The following is a 16263-nucleotide window of genomic DNA, read 5'->3' on the forward strand; positions in this document are numbered from 1 at the left end:
CAACTATGTCACAAAAGACAGAAAAACTCTCCAAGTCTTACAAACCTATACTACCTCAATGGCTAGAGAATTTTCTAACCAAACGGGCCTTGGTCACTATAATGAATACATTAACATAGACCACTCCATGTTGGCCATCACATCCCTATCCTTAAGAGACTTTAGACCATTTAAAAAATAACTTCTAATGCCAGCAAATGTGGATTGGAAAATGAATTTTTAACTGTAGGCAAAATGAGGCTGTTCCCTATGAAAACAGAAATTTATGAACTTCAGATTTTAAAATACTTTTCTGGATAAAATATAGCTGAAACCAAAGATTCTACTGGTAGCTTAGGAGACGTTAACAAAACCATGAAAGAATAGGAGACTACTGATGCAGGTGGGTAGATAGGCAATCATGGGCTGCTATATTGCTACCTATCCCATTACATATCTTAGAAGATCACTACTGAAAACGTTTGCATATATTTTCTTACCTGTTTCCCTAGTAAGAAAAAGCTCTTGGTTTGTTCGAATAGGCAAGTACCATTGATTTAAAATTTAAGATTAAAAAAAAAAACTGTTATAAAAAGTCTCTTAAGGGCCCAGCTTTGTGGTACAGTGGGTTAAGCCACTGCCTGCGCTGGCAGCATTCCATGTGCATTCCAGTTCATGTCCTGGCTGCACTACTTCCAATCTAGCTCCCTGCTACTGTACCTGGGAAAGCAGCAGCAGATGGCCCAAGTACTTGAGCCCCTCCCCACGCTGTGGGAGACCTGGATGAAACTCCTGACTTCTGCCTGCTCAGCCCTGCTCCTTCTCTCTCCCTCTCCTTTTCTCTATAAGTCTGCCTTTAAATTTTTTCGAAAGTCCTTTAAAATTGTTATGAAGCAAACTATTAATTCATTCAAGTTAACCTGTGCCTTTCATAGGTATTTTATTTTACTGACCAAAATTTTGCTAATAGTTAAATTTCCATAACTTCATTATCTACCTTTAATTCAAATGCATGTAAAGGAAAGATGGTGTTTAGAATTTTAAAATTGGAAACATAGCTAACAGCATTTTCTTCATCTATAACTCTAATGTATAAGGAAAAATGTAATGACTCAGATGTAGAATCTCAACTTTGACACAGCATACTCAAAATGTTGGAACAATCCAGGGTGAGAGTTGGTTAGCTGGCTCAGTATAGTTGATATTCACCCATTCCGATAACAGTTCAAGAAATTGCATTCCACCTTCTCAGTAAACATAGGCTTCACCCGTCAGCACTGTCCTACCACTGTAGATGACCATAACCCTGTGAAAGATCTGTTTCGTGCAGCCAGCAGGAGGGTGCAGAGGAGCGAAGTGAAAAGCAATGTGGTGCCATGCTCGGAGCCAATACTTCCCGAGGTCTTCCTCCACTCTTGGGAAGAAATGGGTCTTTAAGAGGGTCAGAAATAAGATTTCAAGCCTTTGTATGTGGTACAGCACCTGGTTCATGAATTTGGGTAAAATGAAGATTAATGGAAATAAATGTTCCCAGGACAATTTCACTACTTGTCTTTTTTTCTCTAGAAAAGTTCACCTTACCTCTGTTAGAATGGCTTTCATATAGAAATCAACAAACAACAAATGCTGGCGAGGATGTGTCAACAAAGGACCCCTAGTCCACTATTGGTGGGAATGTAAACTGGTTCAATCATTGTGGAAGACATTATGGAGATTCCTCAGAAATCTGAAAATAGACATACCAGATCATTCATCCATCCTACTTCTAAGAATTTACCCAAATGAAACAAAACCACCATATGAAAGTCATCTGTACCTCCAGGTTTATTGCAGCTCAATTCACAATAGCTAAGATATGGAATCAACCCAAATGTCAATCAACTGAAGACTGGATAAAGAAATTATGAAATAAAGGGAGAGAAAGTTTTAAAGTAAGGACATAGCTTTCCTCATGGGCATTGTCTACCTCACAAAACTATCAGAATATGACTGTGACTATAGACTTCTAGTTTAGGCCACAAAGATTAGAGATGGGACTTGAGAATACCCTTGACTTGCATCCTCTGCTCTGCTTTAACAGAAACCAGGAGACAAATAAAGCTAGGCATCAGAAGCAATGTGAAGATAGGTGGCAGACCTATTAATGGCTGCTCTGTACAGTGATCTGCCATCAAGGAGACCCAACAGGCCAGTCCAGAGCTTCAGAAGTCAGCATAGGAAGAGCCCTGGTAGCTCTGCCAGCCAAGAGTTGGATCACTGGAAATAGAACTTTCCTGGAGTCGAAGAACGACCAGGTCAGAGCCATAGATCTTGCTGGCTCTAAGCTGAGAAGCTTTTTTTCACTCGACCCAGCTTCCAAAGTGACCACTGCTGAGGGGACCACCAATAGGGTCAGTAACATTGCAGGCAGAAGATGCCATCTGCCTTTATCTGGCCAGCTAGGTAATGGCAGTCAACAGGATGCCTTCCTCAAGGAGGTTCACACCCCATGTGATGAGATAGGTCTGGGCCTCATAACTGACAAGGCCTTAAAGTCCACCAGATTATTATCAGACCCTTCTGTCAGCTTTTACTTGCCTCTCAATCAGAAAACTTATTCATGTTTAGACAGCAGCTCTCTTAGGTTCTCCAATAATGACCCTGTCCTTTGTTTGAGACCCTGCTAGCCTACTTGGGGCCTCATTCTTTTGTAATCATAGCCTCTACTCTAACATCAATGGCTCTCCTCCAGACCTGTGTGTATTGATGATCCTCTCCCCTACTTAATGTTGAATGATTGTTCAGAATTTCTCAACACACAAACCCCTCTACCTGCAAAAGATGAGTGGCCTTTCTCTCAGTCTTGGTTGAGATCAGTTTTAAACTACGTCCATCAGACAGTCTTCACGAAGGTCCAGAGATGTCCCTCATTTCCTCTCCTCTATGAAATCTTCTCATTACCTAATTAATGCCACCCTTAGGATCATTGGTTGCTATTCTCACCCTGTCTTTTATACTATAGTGTCTGTTTAAGTGTTTATAGGAGGTGATAATGGAACAAACCAAGGCCTTAACCAGCAAGTCAACCAAATGCTGCTACAGGGATATATTTGGCTCCCCACCCAGGAGACAGCAGCTTGAGATATCACCCCATGCCAGCAGAGAGTACCTCGTTGCCCCAAGTCAGCAGGAAGTAGCTCTAAAGACAGATCATCTTCACTCTACCTCTCCTGGACTTTGGGGGCTAATGTAATCCCATGCAATTCTTACTTTATAAAAAATAAAACGGGGAATGTTAGTAAAATGGTGCAGTCCTATCTATGGTGTGATCTACACCCCAGACACATTCTAGACTCTAGCCCTCCCCACCATGGTTCAACCACAGGAGTCAGCTCTACTCTCACCTTAATGGGATTCACTGCTCCTACTTCCCTGCCTGCCCCCTGGCAAAGTTTTAAGAGGACCTGTTCCTGAACATGTGGCACTCTGTCTCTCCCTCTCTCTCGATCTCTCTCTTATGCTCTCCTTCTCCCTCTTTCCCCTCTTCGACCCTTCCCTCTTGTCTGTCAGGTTTCCCCCAGTAAACTCTTTACCTTTTTCTTTTCTTTTTTTTTTAAGGGAAAGTGCACCATGGAATACTACACGGGAGAAAAAATTAAAATGAAATCTTGTTGCTTGCAAAAAAAAAGGATGAAACTGTAAAACATCATACTTAGTGAAATAAGCTAGTCCTAAAAGGGCAAATACCCATACATTTCCCCCTGATCTGTGGTAACTAATAGAGCACCTAAAAGGTAATCTATAGAAGTGAAACGGACACTTTGAGATGCTATGACTTTGAACAGCCTTTATCTTGACTGTTGAGGAACAGCTGTTTTTTCATATTTGTTGAACTTTTTACTTAGTAGTTAATCATATGTGTATATAGATTTAATTGAAAATAGATGTTAGTGAAAAATAAGAATGGGAATAGGAGAATGAGGAGGAAGTAGAGTGGGTGTACAGGTACAATGGAAGATTCACTATTTTCCTAAAGTTGGACTAGAGAATTGCATGAAGTTGGTATTCCTTAAATAAAAAGTTTCTGTGAAAAGTTTATCCAACTTTAAACACCTCTTTGAAAAACAGATTAATGTCAAAATTGACAGGAAGAAGTGTTCCATGTGTATTCTCTAAAACAGATTCATTTATATTTTATTTGTATTTATTTTTTAAACTATTTTTGATTTAAGCTTTCCCTGAAAACACTGAAATTAGGCAGCATATAAGAGAAACCAGAACTGTGCTGATTTCATATATAGATGTTATAGAGTACCTACTAAGTAAAAAAGAGAATGATATTGGCAGAAAATATCCAATAATGTAAGACAATGAAAAATATTGACGGTATTCTTTGAAAATATTGCATGTTAGATTTTTTTATCATGGGATTCTGGAAATGGATCACTCACCATTCAAGTGGCCAAAATTGGCTTCATAATTGGGTGTAAAAACTTCCGGCATGCGGTAGAAACCAAGGCCCTAAAACTCTAAGCTATGATGGACTGGCGTAATATGCCAGTGGTATAGTAGCTTACACAGTAATTCACAATGTAAACACTGTCAGGACACAAATAATTATGAGGGTTGTCACAAACTTTACTCCAATCAGTTTCTTTGGAAAATTTAAAAGAAGATGACAACCTGTGAAAACCAGAAGGCATTCACGACAATCCTTAAGGTGATCCTAAAACTGGGCTGAAATTTTTTTAAAAAACTAATTATATACTGAATTGATCTTCTGTATATAAAGAGAATTGGAAATGAAAAAAACAACCTGGTGTTAAATTGGAAATGGCATAGAAAATTAATTAATTTTTTTAAAAAAAACTATTATGTAGTATCTCTGTCTTTAATGTGCTGTACATTGTTATTTAATGCTATAATTAGTACTCCAATGGTAGTTTTTTCACTTTGTGTTGCTATATAGGCAAACTGTTGAAATCTTTACCTAATATGTACTAAACTGATCTTCTGTATATAAAGAGAATTGAAAATGAATCTTTATATGAATGGAAGGGGAAAGGGAGCGGGAGGGGGGAGGGTTGCGGGTAGGAGGGAAGTTATGGGAGGGGGGAGCCATAGTAATCCATAAGCTGTACTTTGGAAATTTATATTCATATAAATTTATATTCATTTATATTCATATAATATTTCCAAATTCCAAATTTCCAAATGAATATAATATTCATATAAATTTCCAAAGTACAGCTTATGGGTTACAATGGCTCCCCCCACCCCATAACTTCCCTCCCACCCGCAACCCTCCCCTTTCCCACTCCCTCTCCCCTTCCATTCACATCAAGATTGATTTTCAATTCTCATTATATACAGAAGATCAGTTTAGTATATATTAAATAAAGATTTCAATTTACACCCAGGATTTAACTGTAAATGTGCTAAAGTCACAAAGGAGGCAGTGTATACCCTCAATAGATGTCTTATGCTAAAGGTGGGACTCATAAAGGGAAAATAGTGCCTGTGATCTGAGCAGATGACATGTGAGTGACAAGCCTGAGTATCTTGATCCCTTTAGATGCCCTAAACACTGGGGCCTGGTGAAGTAGCATTCAGATCTTTACCAGACAAAAACTTGATTCATCTGGAGGACTTACAAAAGACCACAGGGGAAGTAGCAAAACGCTTGCAAAAGGCTGCTTCTCCTACACTGCCTTTCCATATGGACAGGTGTCAACAGAACCTGAACATGAACATGGAGTCTGCAAACTCGAAGAGCTGAAGGGCCTGGCTAAAGCGTCTAGGAAGGGGCCAGATAAGTGTGGGAGTGCATCACGAGGGTGAAAGGGACAGAGTAGTACATGGAGCCTTCTTCCACGGCTCAGGGTTTGATGTTGTAGAAAATACACATGGAAGCTGTCCTAATGAGTAGTTGGTATAGTGGCTCACCTTGTAGGTGGCAGGGAAGGGCACATTAACAAGATTTAGGGAGATGAGATTATTAGAATGGTTAATCTGGCAGTGGACAAAAAACTAATCCTTGACGAACATGCTTCCCTTCATCCAGGCAGTTAGGAAGAAAATAGTGAGAGGACACCAATATCCAGTATGGGAGACAAAAACAGTCTATATTTCTATGATGGGTAAGATTTAATCTGCAGATAAGATAGATGAGAAGTACAGTCTGGTTGCCTCTGTCACTTAGAAGCACAGCCAAAACAAACAAACAAACAAACAAACAAAAAACCCTGTATTTAAAATTCTAACATTGTCACTGACAAGACAATTGATTCATTCTTAAATTGAAGAATTAAATTTGAACCAAAATGGGGGGTGGGGGGTGGGGGGCGGTGGTAGTGGGTAGGACTGAGAGATTGATTCTCAAGCTGAAAGAAAGCTATCAAGTTTTCGGAAAGAGTAACATTAGCATAATGTTTGAGAAGATTCATTTAGCAATAATATGTATTGGATGAGTAGACCTTAGAAATAGCAAGATTATGAAGTTGGCTTTGGAATACTCCAGGCTTCAGGCATCCGATCCTGAATTAGAATGGGAAGTGTGAAAGATTTTAAAATTATGCATGATTTCAGACAAACCACTTTTCAGTGAGTTATAACCCAGGTTAAGATGATACAAGCTATTTCTCTCTTGTGCTTCTGATTTCACTCAGATAAATGAATTTATATAGGTAATGGTTTATATTGAGAGGTGATTATTTTCTGAAAAGTAATCAGTGAACCTTTATTCCTCAATGTACAAAACCACCGTTTAAATTATATGTAAGAGGTAAATGCATTATCATCCCATGCCCGATTCCCGGCATTTATTCTCGAACCTTGAAGTCGAGCCAAGGCCATACTTTAATATCGAGACCTAAACCCTTGAGGTACATTTAGAAGCTGGAAATTCCTTGAGCATTTGTGTGCTTGTGAGAGTATATCAAGTAATTTTAAAAGTGACCTTTCTGAGAAGGGATATTAGTTCTTACATAGGGAAGCAACAAGTAAGCGGACAAATGCTAGCCCTGAGTTTCTGGAGTTTTTCAATTGCTCCAAGTTTTCCGTGTAATTAATGTTGAACATGCACTAAAAATGTTTCATGAGAAAAGTTATTAGGCCCTTGATAAAATGCAGGACAAGAAAACCAAGTTTTACAGACTTTGATTACTATCTGTTTATCCATGTTTTAAAACGATAGACTAATACGCTCCTTTGGAATGTTGAGTGATTGATTTCTAAATAGCTGCCTCTGGCTCGTTTTAGATCTGAGGGTAAACATAGGAGGTCCGAGAATGTTACCCTTAGAGAGACTAGTTTGCCAGGTTGGCCTTTGGCTCACATCTGAGACCTTGGCTCTCAGAATGATAACCAGTGAGGGTACCACTGTCTGTGCAAACAATATGGTTTATGCTGAACACCTGCTCTATTTCTGAGAGCTTGCGTGCATGCTAGGCATACAAAGCCTTTGAAATCAGCCCCCAGCCAAAACGTTCAGTACCGATTCTCTAATGGACTTTGCTATGCAGAAAGCTAACACCAATTTTCACGTAGAGTGTGCTCTATGTGACCTTTCAAGGGAAAGAAAGATGATAGGGAAGTCTGAACGTGGATTTCACCAGACGTCCTGGGTCTTTTCTCCTTATGACGCAGCTATACAGCCTTACTAGAAAGATGCTGTAATAAATCTTGGCTGTAAGTGTGACAACAAGCTAGTCCCAGGAGTCCTTTACAGCCAATCTCCAAACCTGTGAGTAGATTGGTGTTGGAGACTCACAACAGAGTCCTGTTCTTTCCATATATTTAGTGATTCTGGGCAAGAATATTCTTTCATATGCTTGAGTGAGAATGGGCATGTTTTGTACAAAGCTGAAGGATTAGTTTATTTTCCCAGGTATGAAGATAGCTACTACTTAAAGAAAAAGAAGCCCAGTTGAGCCAGAAGTACAGGGTTTATTCCTCAACCTATTGAGGCTGTAAAATGCTATCATTGTTCACCCACAAATGTTTAATTGCTTCAGTAATGTTCCTTGGCAATCTGTAGCCAGTGCATGGACTTCATTATGGGCTGCAAAGTTTCCTTTCATTTATTTTAAATGTGCTGCTTTTTGATTTCCCCAGTTGAATTAGTTCCCTCTTGTTCTGCTATGGGACAAGGTAAATACAAATGCCAAGTGGTCTTTTTCAAACCATCCATCACACATCACTATCTATGTCGTAATTCTTTCATATTTTCAGTAAAAATTTTCCCTGCCCAGAGAAAACCCTAATGTCCTCTACTTCTTTGAATAGCAAGAGTAGAGATGGGGTAAGCTTTTCTCAAGTCACCCTTTGGGTGGCATCAGGGCAAGCTTTGAGGACAAGCATAGGGCACAGACTGGCAGTCAAGCAAAGTATTCAGGCACTAAGGTACCCCATAAATATTGATACTATTTCTACCTTCTTATCTTCACCCTCTATAGATTACAGCCAATTAATGTACCAAAGATGCCCAGGCTGAGAATTCCTTTCAGTTCCCAACAGCTGTATGCACTCCATGTTGCTGCTTCGAATCATCGCAATGTCATTAACAGAAGCTTGAAACAGTCTCTAAACAGAGGGTGGCTCTTGATCAGTAATTACCACATATCTATGTGCATTAGAATCTTCTGTTAAATTTTAAAAACCGACTTTACCAGGCTACATTGTACTGAGATTCTGATTTTCAGAGTCTACAGAGTGACTCAGAAATTTGTATTTTTTAAAGAGATCCTCCAGTGAGGCTTTACATAAAGGGATGTGATGGTAAAAATATTTTAATTTGGGAAAAGATCAGAAAAAAAAATTCCCAAGTATTTCTCTATTGCCTAATTTTTTAAAGAGATGAAAAGGAGCGGCAGTGAGCAAAGTGCCGAGTCCTGATTTCTCAGCCCCAGAGCTGCCCTCGGCGTGCCTGCTGCAGGAAGACCCTGAAGAAAGAAGTGAACTGGCCTCCTGGAGAATCATCTATGCTTCCTGTTTTCCTCCCACTCTGTGAATTTGCATAGATTTTCATAATCTTGCAGCTTCTAAACGGAGCTTATGCTTTTTTCCTTAAACATTCACGATTAACAGTTTGATGGGGGCTGGTGGAAAAGGGTAACAGCTGAATCCTCTAAGGACTAAACTTGAGAAACTAGGAAGGTGCATGGGAACAATGCATCTGTTTGCCTACCTTCTTGTTTGTTTCTATAATTAAGGAGAACATAACAGTTCGCAAAACTGTTTGGTAATTACAATACTTAACAACAGATCCATTTTAATCTGTCATAGGCCACAAGTGATTTGGTGAGACTATTTTTGTAAATACCTCCACCAATTAATTTGAGACCTGTGAGATATCAACCCTTAAGGAGTTGGTACCAGTGCTTTAAATAGAAGAGGAATGCACTTTTTCAGGGTTCCAGTTGGCTGACTAATGCATTAAGACAGCTGCCCAGGACACACTTCATTTAATTGCAATTGTTGCCGATAAATTTACAATTGGCTCTGAAATGTACAGCCATCATTTGTTCCCACTGCCTCTTGGACCTCTTGGCACAGTTAAGTTGCCTATTTTTCTTCTGATGTCCTAATGACTCTCTTCCCCTCTCTCTTTTTCACTCTCTGTCCTCCATTTATTTTCTGTTGTCCCCATTCACCTCCATGTGACTTTACCTAGAGAATAGACTAAGGCATGGTCCTTTAGTTCATTCCAAACATCCCCTGCACTTTGCTTCATGGTTTCGGTATTTCCAGTGTCAGGAGTGCGCTACCTCCTAAAGCCCCTAGGTCCACTGCTGGGCAAATTTAGCATTGCTTCTGAACACTGAGTTGAAATAGGCCTCAACAAGCATTCTACCCACAGATAGTAGGGGTTGGGAAGATAATTAAATGCATACTTGGCTTAGGTATAACATAGCAAGTCAGAATGAAAATAAGAAATGACAGGAACTTCAGTTCATGTGCATTTACTTTCTAAAGGATATGAGCCCCAGTTATTATTATGGAAAAACATAGACCACTATCATTGGATTTTCCAAGTCTTCAGAAAAGATCAGAGAAGTAGATTCACATTAAAAACTGATGCCATAAACAAGAGTGTCACATTGTTAAGTCAACAACAGGAGTCACTGCACTTACTCCTCATGTAGGATCTATGTCCTTAATGTGTTGTTCAATGTGAATTAATGCTACAACTAATACTCAAACAGTATTTTACACTTTATGTTTTGTGTGGGTGCAAACTGTTGAAATATTTATATACAGAAGATCAATTTAGTATATGTTAAGATAATTGAAAATGAATCTTGATGTGAAAGGAATGGGAGAGGGAGTGGGAGATGGGAGGGTTGCAGGTGGGAGGGAAGTTATGGGGGGGAAGCCATTGTAATCCATATGCTGTACTTTGGAAATTTATATTTACTAAATAAAAGTTTTTAAAAAAATTCTGGTTTTAGATATTGGCAATGCATTCAGATACGAAACATGTTTCAAGATAACATTACCAGCCAAACCACGTTTACTGATGACTGAATTTAACTTAGACCCTTTGCTCTAATCTCTGTACCTTAACATCTTTCAGATATTTGCAAAGACAGTTAGCCCAAACCTTTTTCCCAAGGTAAAGTTCTATTTCTTCAGAATATTCATATTTGAACTAATTTCTAGAACTTATTTTTAGTCTCTCTCCTGTTAAACAAATAAACAAGGGTATTTTTTAATGAGCCAGGACAGACTGGGTACTCATAAGGGATCTGACATGGAATGTCCCCAAACATGCATCCTACTCATCCTCCCTGAAAACACATTGATTAGATCAGGATCACCTTCATGCTCTAGGTATGTGTTTATTAGCATACGCAGACTCATGCACACTGACAGAAGCAAACAAATGTACATGTGTTCAGGTATTTGAACTTCATTCAGAACTTCTCATTTTTTCAGATAGATTACTTCTTGTAAGAATGACCTTTTTGTGGAGTCTATTTAACTCATATTAGCTCTGATTCTGACATTCCCTGTTTGTATTTCATCACAGCTTTATGTCATCCACAAACTGAATGACATATTTCTATGTCTCCATACCAGGAACTTTTCAAAGTTGATTATATCATGTGCAAGGACAAAGCCGGAATGAAGGATATTAATGACTGCTTTACTTGTTATTATTTTGCTATTAAACAAACACTCTGAAGGTATAATAATGCTAGCTCTTGTTCAGTATATCATACTTTGCTGAAATCCAAATTCTCATTAGTTCTGTGGTATTAGTCCAGAATCTACATCTTAAAAAGAAAACACAACTGTTCCAAGACCCTTTCTGATGATTCCCCAGAACCTCACAGGGAGAACATCACATACCAACTGAAGATATTTCCGTATGAGGACCTCATTTTCTAATAGTACTTATTCTAAGAGATATGATGCCCCAAATGTGTCCACAGAATATATTTTGATGAAGCAAATCCTAGAGATGTCTATGATCTTTCTGTTTCTGACATGGATCAAGAAACTTCACCCGAAGAAATCCCTGTTTGAACTTCCCTTGGCTTCTGTGAATGGCTTCTTAATCCAGTGTCGGCTCTCATGTCACCACCTCAAGAGACTATTGCTATTGCCCCATCCGGGTCTTCTGCAAGGGGTAGGACTTATTTGCTATTTATTTGCTCTGAACTTCTGTTACTTCCTCTATAAAAGAACGTTGAAAATACTGCCTACATCACCGAATGTTTGTGAGGAATAGATGATTTAATAAGTGCATTCTCATAGAACATAATTTTTGCATGTAAAATACTATTCTTACTGCAAGTATTACTGTTATGAAACACTGGGTTACCTTCCTTGTAATCACTCAGATGCATTCATCTATTCAATTTTCTTAAAAGCCATGTTATTATATCAAACTCCCTCATTTGCTGTTGATTTGTTGAGTTCAGATCATCTTCAACCTGCCAGGGAAGTGCCCCCAGAAGCCTGTTGCTCTTTGTGTGTAGCTCCGTTGACAGAATGGCACCTGCCACCCCACACAGCTGAATGAGTGCCTAAATGCACAAATGAATGAAGGAAGTCTCTAGAGAAGTAGCGCATCTCTAACATTGCTTGTCATCTGGAAAGGTCACACACACTGTCAATATTTTGAAACTGGGAACCTCCTAGTCATGCTAGACCTCAATCTCCCAGATTTGTGTTCTTAAAGCTGGCCTGGACATTCCTCAGAACTTTCATAGCAGATCAGGAGACAGAGGTAGACTGGATTACACTCATAACTGAGGACCAGCAACATAATAAAGTCTACGAGTAGGACTTAGCAGGCATATTGTAAGCAACTCATTGGCGCTCAAAAGGAAACACGAAACATCATAATACACACACACACACACACACACACACTGGGCTGAGTGATGCTAGCCCATTGGAAACGATCAGCTAATCCTTCATTCACACACAGAAAGAGTAGGAAACGGGTCTTAAAGAAATGTGAATAAATACACTGATATTTTATACAAAGGAATATTCCACAGAAATCAATAAAATAAGTTAGATCTTAATATATGGCATAAGAAATATTTGTGAACATTATTGAATAAAACTTGCAAAATAGCTAAGAAAATAGGATATCTTTTATGATAACAATTCAAAATATTAATATTAATTTCCTCCTCCTACCATGTGCATGCCTGGATATAAATAAATAAGAGAAGACAAGTAAGAGTGCATAAATATTTACAATGTTGAAGAACAGAGAAGCACAGAATTGGTTGAGGTAGTCAAAGGAGTCCCAAGTCTACTGGTAATGCTGATTTTTTTTAACATGGAGAATACATGAAAGCCTTGTCTTATTGATCAATTATTTTAAATTATAAACAATACGAACATTTCTATATGGAGTGTATTGCCCTCAAATTTTCTTCTGTACAGCAAATAGAACCATAATACTTATCAATACCACTTAACTAGATGGCAATCGTATGGTACATATTATCCTGAATAAACTGATACTATATTGAAATAAACATGGCTTGCTTTTGCAAATGCATATAAACATCTGTTTGTGTTCTCAAATTGTAGAAACTGTTAGTAAGCTGACAGATGAGTATTTCTTCTCTATCATCTATTTTTCTGCCCCTTTAAAAATGAATGTATTTTTTTCTGCTCTGAGTTTTGAAGTTCTGCTTCCAGTTTGTAAAGATTATTGATAGTTTGAACGTGAAAACTGCTATTCATATTTCTCCACACCCTTGAATTAGTTCTACCTGAATTTGAGACGTACGTTCCTTTCTTGTGGATGAAAAGAAATTTTTCCTTCTAAATTGGATTTCTGTTTATTTTTTATAATGAGAAGCAATGTTTTTCCTAGAGTTCTGAATTTAACACAATAGTATCTGGAAAAGACTGAAAAAATAAGAATTCACAGGATTATCTCTTCCCTATTCCAGGGGTAAATATACTCAATGCTTCTTAATATTTATTTTTATTTGAGAGGCAGATAGGGAGAGGGGGAGAGAGAGCACTCTCATCTGCTGGTTCACTCCCCAAATGCCTGGGATGGCCAGGACACAGGGATGGACCCAGATTGGGACTTGAGAACTTAACCCAAGTCTCCCACTTGAGTGACAGGGACCCAATTCCATGAACCATCTTATCAGGAAGCTGGAGTCAAGAGCCAAAGACGGGTTTCTGACTCAGGCACTCTGATACAGAACATAGCCATCTCAACTGCCAGCCAAACTACCCACCCCTCTTAGGCCTTTTCATTTTGTTGCAAACACAAATAGTTACTGTGTACGCTGCACAAGTTTTGCTTATTTTAGTTCCTTGCCATCCAAAATCTCTCTCCACCTGTACCTTTTCTTGAGTTCAGTCCTTTCTTTTAACAAGTTTCCTGTTTCCATGGAATCTACTTAGAGTGCTCAAGCTATGGCGTTGGTTCCCTTTATCTGACTCTTCTTTCTCATCTGGAATCCTTGTGAAGGATTCTATGGTCCTATTTTCAGGTTTTCATCTATGCCATTTGAGCCATATCCTCCCAAAGCCATTAGTTACAAAATCCTTCATTCTTGTCTGTGAATTTTTTGAAATCTGCTCTTCAGTCTCTGCTTGTCTATTTTAAAATCCTCTCTGACATGGCCACTTTATTCCAAGGTTCTCATCCCCTGAGACCTTGAGTACTTCCTTCTTTCTTGGCCATGATTAGATTCAGTGGGACAGTGACAGTTTTCGCCTTCTCCAATAGACGTTGTCTGATGCTTGGCTATACTGTGAATGAGATTGCTCGCATCTGCACAACCCATGGTCTACAGCACCACAATGGTTGGTAATAATCAGAACTTTATTTCTGGCCGGAAAGTCTCTTAGTAATAATCATTTGTGATCTCATCTTTTGTTTCTCTCTGCTTTTAAACCCATCCAAATACTGTACCCCATGTAGGGCCTGAGAACCCCGACAGCTACTTGTAAAGATTTTTCCCTCAAACTTGAAAGAAAATGGGATCAAAACACTGTAGCTATTATTCTGCTGTTCCTAAGAAGAAAGACTTTTCTGTCTCTCCCAGGAGATAAACTGTAATCAGGAAGCAGAGGCAAGCAAAGGCTGAAAATTCTTCCTTTGCTTAGAAGTTATTTTTGCTACTTTGTCTGTAATTCCATAAAAGAACAAGGAAAAGCAGCCGTGACAGACATTGCTCTGTGTTTACTACTTCGAATCCTGTTTCTTATTAATCCGGTGGGTGCAGCTACATTGCATTTTTCAGTTCCCCTGGAAGTTGGAGGAGGTCGTGCAGCTGAGGTCTGGCTGGTAGAATAACAGTGACGGGGTGAGCACACTTTCCAGGGCTTGCCCCTGAAAAAACATCCCCTGAATGCTTCCTGCTTGGGCTTTGCCACAGCCTGGAGCCCAACGGTGGACAGAGCTGACATCCCTGCATGGCCAAGTGCTCATCCTGCTGTTTGACTCCTCCATTCCACCACCTGCCTTCACAGCCCACCCAAGTCATTCTTACTCACTTTAAGGTATTGCATCCAGGCTATATCATTTTTAATTCTTATTCTCTTATTCTGTATTGCATTTGTTCTTCTGGTCACCCCTTGCTCTATCATTTTCTCTCAAAAGTGGAATCACTTATGTAGTTCTCATCCTATTTCCCTAAATGTTCTCTCAACCTATTAGCTCTTCTTCCAATGTGCATGGCCATGAAATTCTGTTATCACATGTGTATTACTCAGCATGCTCTCCTCAGTAGGGAATGCTACTTCCATGTTATAACTAACACTGAACAGCCCATTTCAAAACCTGGCCCCAAACCCTCTCCAACGTCATGTTTATCAACTTCCTCAGTTTCCAGCCTGTGTACTGATAAGAGCATACTCCTCATGCTAGAGTATTGTATGGCCCTCTGTTCATTCAGGGGGCTTTTCTGCCTTTTATTACAAAAGTCCTGTTTTCCTGTCAAGAAAACCAAGCACCATTGCTTCCCTCCCCAAGCTGTGCTGGTCCCCCCCTCCTTGTGATACAACAGTATCTTCTACTTGTTTTTACTGTTAACACTTTCCACGATTATTCTTACATGTTTGGGCAGTCACCAAGCCAACGCATTCTCCAGGGTCAGGTTTCACATCTTACTCACTTCTGTGTCCCTCACCTTGCAGCATAAATCGGCCACATGGCAGGCGTCACCATTTGATGGTGAGTTGCAAATTATGAAACTCTCTCCCTACAACTCTGTGGGGCATGTGCTTAGTAGGATACTTGATCAGATACCCACCACCTGGGACACCTGCCTCCCCTATCAAAGGGCCTGCATTTGACTCTCAGCTTCTCTTCCAATCTCTGCTTCTTGCTAATTTGCACCCTCGGAGACCGCAGATGGTAGGTCAAGTGCTTGAGTACCTGCCACCCACATGGTAGACTTGGAATGAATTCTAGGATTTTACCTGGCTGAACCCTGGCTGTTGTGGGCATGGAAGATCTGTCTCGCTGCCTTTCCAATGAAAAAAATTTAAAAATTAATTTTCTGGGCTACATGCAAACAATCCACAGATAACCAACCTAGCTTTTTGTCATCTGCCAAAGATGCCAAGAAGGAGGTTTTTTTTTTTTTAATTGCTCTGATACGGTGTGACTGGATTGGTGATGTGGAAAGGAGAGAAAGATTTTGCTTCTGGTCTATATTGTAGCCCTCTGTGTGGAAAAGTGGGTCCCAAAAGCTGAGTATTGAGGAGGAAAGAGTGCAATGTGGAGGAATTTTTGTGAACCATTTAAATTACTTTCCCAGGGGGAAGAAATCATTATAAGCATATGTGGCTATTTTCCAT

This window comes from Lepus europaeus, chromosome 17 (assembly GCF_033115175.1).
Source record: "Lepus europaeus isolate LE1 chromosome 17, mLepTim1.pri, whole genome shotgun sequence".
Lineage (NCBI taxonomy): Eukaryota > Metazoa > Chordata > Mammalia > Lagomorpha > Leporidae > Lepus > Lepus europaeus.